The sequence below is a fragment of the Propithecus coquereli genome, unplaced genomic scaffold (genome assembly GCF_000956105.1).
Source record: "Propithecus coquereli isolate 6110/MARCELLA unplaced genomic scaffold, Pcoq_1.0 Scaffold380, whole genome shotgun sequence".
Lineage (NCBI taxonomy): Eukaryota > Metazoa > Chordata > Mammalia > Primates > Indriidae > Propithecus > Propithecus coquereli.
This window is the reverse complement of record NW_012149508.1, coordinates 660,970-666,262: the sequence shown is the minus strand read 5'-3', so window position 1 is coordinate 666,262 and position 5,293 is coordinate 660,970. Positions and strand designations below refer to the sequence as shown.

At 35.9% G+C, this 5,293-nt stretch overlaps 1 protein-coding gene across 1 annotated transcript in view; it reads left to right on the top strand.

Moving 5' to 3' along the window:
- CLEC12A (C-type lectin domain family 12, member A) overlaps nucleotides 1–5,293 on the top strand; it is a 45,730-nt gene that overhangs the window by 18,324 nt on the left and 22,113 nt on the right. The window lies entirely within an intron of this gene.

The following is a 5,293-nucleotide window of genomic DNA, read 5'->3' as shown; positions in this document are numbered from 1 at the left end:
TGTAATACTGTTTTCAATTTTTTCAATATTTTCATTTTATTTTGCCACATAAACAAATTTAATATTTGTATTGTCAGTGGTGCCAATCTTTTTAATGGCTTTTTCTTTCTTGTTTAGAAAGGTTTTCCCTACTCAAAGATGATGATAAATAAATCTGCAGATGTGTGTTTTCTTCTAAAATGTCAATGTTTTTATTCTTTATATACAAATATTTGATCCACCTAGGAAGGGTGGAGGTTAGTCTTTTTCACCAGAAGAAGGATGATAGTATGTGAATATGTATTTGAACAAGGCAGCCAGGATTCTCTGGTTCAGTCTCAACTCCACCACTTACAAACTGTGTGATATTGAACAAAAACTTAACCAAATTGCAGCTCACTTCCCCATCTGTAAAGTAAGGGTGATAATAAAAGGACCTGACTTAAAGTGTTGTAAAGATGAAGCCAGCATTAGTACTCAGGATGAAATAGTCATTATATGTTTTGAATATATTTTCCTTTCAATTTTGCTGCTAACATTTTCATGGCTATATTTTCATATGAACTTTAATAGCCTTTTTTAAGTATCAAGAAAAAACTCTATTAGTGTTTTAATTGAATTGACATCATTGAATTTTTTGATAAATTTGTAATCGATCTTATTTTTTATAATATTGATACAATATTGCATTTTTAACAGTATTGATACTTCTAATTCAAAGCACGTTTTCCTATTTTAGTTTTTCCTTAATAGTTTTAAAGTTTTTCATTTTGTTTGTACACATTTCTAGTTAATTTGTATCTGTGATTTTTTTGTTTCTGTTTATTTCACCCATTTTTAGTAGCGCTTACAAAGGGCCCTTTTATTTTTTACTATGTCTCCTAACATAATAAAGCAGTTAATTTTTTATTAATTAAAAAAATCTTCATACAGTCTCTTCTATGGTAAAAAAACAATAATGTCTATCCCTTTTCTATTATTTACATGCGGCAATCCCAATAAGAATTTTAAAGTAAGATTTACTAATGAAAATTAGGGGAAAACTTAAAAACAGTCTTTCCCCACTCCTGACCTCCACTTGCATAGTTGATCAAAAAATGAGGTCAAGACTACTAAGAATTTTGAATCACAATGATAAGACCCAAATCTGGATGACACTGGAGACTCATTTCCCTTCCCCTTTTGGTAGCTCAGCTAAGGACTGGCTCAAATGGGTGGAGTCTCTAAAGAGATATCACGGCTGATCTTAATTCTCCTACTTGCTCCCAGAACCCTCAATATACAGACTTTGGCCATCGGTATACATATTTCCAGGCATCGTTCCTGGGCCCTAGATTTCTCAATGTATATCTTGTTACTTGGAGAAACTAGGTGTCCCTTAGCTCCTTTTAGGCAAATCTATACCCACGTGAAAGCGTGAAGGGATGGTGCTTACTCTCTCAGTCTCTTTGGAAGTGCTCTCTCCTGGCTAAGGCGACCCTTCTCTCTGTGTCTTCACCATGATACATACGGAACATCTAAGCCAAGCTATTGCTGTGGATTAGTGAATGTTCCAGAACTGCTCCCTCTCTGTGATTTCTCTGCCTGAAAGTTTTTCTCCAATAAATTCTATGCTATATCTGCACCATGCGATGCTAGTTATTTGTGCACCCTTGCATGACAATAATATTATTGTCCAAATGCAATTTCAAAAATTACTTTCTGGGCCGGGTGCGGTGGCTCACGCCTGTAATCCTAGTTTTCTGGGAGGCTGAGGCGGGCGGATTGTTTGAGCTCAGGAGTTCGAAACCAGCCTGAGCAAGAGCGAGACCCCGTCTCTACTAAAAATAGAAAGAAATTAATCAGACAACTAAAAATATATAGAAAAAATTAGCCGGGCGTGATGGCGCATGCCTGTAATCCCAGCTACTTGGGAGGCTGAGACAGAAGGATTGCTTGAGCCCAGGAGTGTGAGGTTGCTGTGAGCTAGGCTGGCGCCACGGCACTCTAGCCCAGGCAACACAGTGAGACTCTGTCTTAAAAAAAAACCAAAAACACAACAAAAAAATTACTTTCTGTAGGCATATAGAAATGAGGAAAAGGAAGAAATATGAGGAAGAAAGTTGTTCCCTTTTGCAACAGTTCTTGTCTGAGATCACAGATAGGTTGCAGCTGGTTTGCAGACTTACGGGTGAGGGGTACAGTAGGTTTATAAACAAAAGTTTAAGCTTGCAAATTTAAGCTTCGTTTATAAACAGAAGTTTAAAATCATAGATCCTGTTTAACATTCAACTCTGTTTTCTCACCCTTACCTTTTTGCTTTTTTCACACTTGATCACGCTTTCTTTGCATATCTATCAATGTCTGAAGAAGTGACTTACGCAGATCTGAAATTCCAAGACTCCAGTAAGACAGAAAATATCCAGGAACTTGACAAATTTGGGAACAAAGGTAAGATTTTGAGCTATGAATGTGTTATAAGGTGGTTTAAGTGGTATATCCCTGCACCTTAGGTATTAGTGAGTGATATTGGTATCATCCGATTTGAATTTTTAATTGATCTTTCCATATTTAATCAAAGGTATCCAAACAAAATGATTATAAAGGGTTTTGTAAAAACACTTTTTAGTACTTTGAACACTCTCAATCTTTTACAAATTTTCTGTTTTTTGATATTGTACTCAAGATAACTGGGATAGGCGGGAGAGGAGGGAAATAGAAAAGATAACTGGGACAGGATTTTTCAAATGACTGGGTTTTGTAAAGTGTTTTTTTTTTTTTTACTCCCATGAGATGAAGCCATGGAACAAGGAAGATATGTTGTCCAGGAAAGTCATCATTTTGTGTGTTTTTCTTTTTTATAAGAAAATGCTGTGTGTGTGTGTGTAAAAGAGAGAAACAGACAGCCAGAGGGACTTTTCAAAGATTTCATTTGACTATCTACCAAATTAGACACATATTATCCTAGAATTTCTCCTATATCTCTTAGGGATCTTTTCCCAACTTACTAAAAAACAAAAGATATTAAGTTAAATGAAATGAGTCATTAAGAAATAAGAAAAGAAATAAAGAAATATTGGAAGACATAATATTCAAAACCACACTGTACCTGTAAGCTTTGTATTTTTCAGTTAAAATTTAAATCGTGATAGAAATCTGGACCATCTGTGTTGACTTTCATTTCTTACTTCAATAAAACTCTAATCTTCATCATATTTATAATCCCATTTTTTTTATTGTATATAGTTTCTATCTTCTGGCTCCTAGCCTTCTGGAGTGCAATCTACCGTAGTGTATCTATTCTTGAAATCAGTCTGAGTTAAAAATAAACAGTGGGTAGGGAGAACACAGAAGGGTGATAGAAACGGTGAAATTAAAAGAGGAGAGTTACAGAAGAATTGTCATGTATTATTTAAGTTGCTCCCCCACACACACACACAGAATGTAATATCTTTACAATTCCGGCTTTGCTATGAACAGAAATTTTATTGTTAGATCTTAGATCTATTTATCATTAGCATAGTAAATCTTAATAAAGGATAGCAGATCAGGTTAGTTCTGTGGGCTTCTCCTGTTTTTGAAAGAAGGGTCTAAGGATTTTACAATATTTTCTGTCGTTATTTCCTCATTTGTATTTCTCCTTTTATATTGTGAAAGAGGATAGGCATATCATGAACCTGATATTACCAACAATTGTCTTTTATGTACCCTATCACACCACTTCCCACCTCCTTTCCTACCAATCCACCTTATATTAAATTCCCAACACAGAAATTCTGTGACTCCATGGAAATCTTGAATCCATTTCTTGTTCACTTTCTTCATCATCATTATCCAGCCTAGAGTCTATATTATATAATATAAATTTGTATTATGTAATGGCTATCTTTACTCTCTTGTACTTCGTCCCTTCAATGTATGTTATTTTTTCCTTAAAGAACTCCTGTTCCGGTTAAACCCAAATATCCACCCACTCTGTGCCCCGCAGTTGAATATTGTTGACGAAAAATACACAAATTTTCAAACCCTGTTTACTCTCATCTTTCCTCCTACTTCATTCTATACTTTTTCTTTCTACTACCAAAATTTCCATTCTGATAATCTTCCTTCCTTCCAGATACTATTCGTGAAGCACTTACTCTTACCGAAGGACAGCTCCTCATTTTATTCTGAATTTCAGTTCATGTGTCCTTCTCAAAGACACACTTCTATAATGTTTTCCTTTCTCTCCTGCTTCATTAGTCTCTCTTTCTTCTCTAATTATCCCTTTTTAGTGCTCCAGCATGCTCTACTACTCCTGTTCAAACAAAACACAGTCCATGCTCAATCCCTTCAACCTCTCCATGATTATTTCATTTCTTTGCTTCCTTTCACAGTTCAACTTTCTGAAAGCATTGCCTTTGGTCACTGACTCCCAGTTCACTTCTCAGCTCCTTCTCAGCCAACTCCATTAGGCTTCTGCCCCCATGGTTTCATGGAGACTGTGCTTCTCTGGGTCACTGAGGGCCTCCCTGTTTCATCCCAATGTTCTTTCATTACTTCACTTCCCTGCAGCATTCACAAAGTTGAACTGTCCTTCTTTAACCACTTTCTTTGCACATCCTCCTAGAGACATCCTCGTGGTCTCTGCTATCACAATGGCTGCTCCTTCTCCGTCATCTTTTTTGACTCTTCTCCTTAATTCAAACTCTAGATGATGGAATACTCCAGGCCTGTGTTCTGGGTTCCCTTTTCTTGTGTCACTCAATATGCTTTTCAAAGTTTCCTCCTTCAGTCATTCGGCTTCAAATAGAATTACTCCCACATATGTCCTTAGGACCTTTCCCCATATCTCAGGATTAGAAAATACAAGCGCCTGTTTCACGTTTCCATGTGGAGTTCTAATTTCTTCTTAAATTTAAAATGGCAAAAATAGAAATATTTATTTTTCTTCTAAAGTGGTCTCTCTCTCCAGTCATCCTCATCTCATTAAATTCACATATAAGCACATATTTAAATACAATTACCAAGTGATTGCTATGTGCCAGCACTGTTTTAACTGCATTACAAATGTATCATTTAATCTCCGATATTTTGCAATCTTGGTCTTCCTTCCTTCCTTCCTTCCTTCCTTCCTTCCTTTTTTCTTTCTTTCTTTCTCTCTCTCTTTCTTTCCTTTCTTTCTTTCCTCTTTCTTTTTCTTCCTTTCTCTCTCTCTCTTTTTTCTCTTTCCAATGCAGAAATTGAGACACTGATGGGTTAAGTATCTTGCCCAGAGTCCCATAAGTGATAAGCAGTAGAACCAGGATTCAAAGCTAAGTATTCTGTCCCTAAAGACTGTATTGTGATTTTTGTC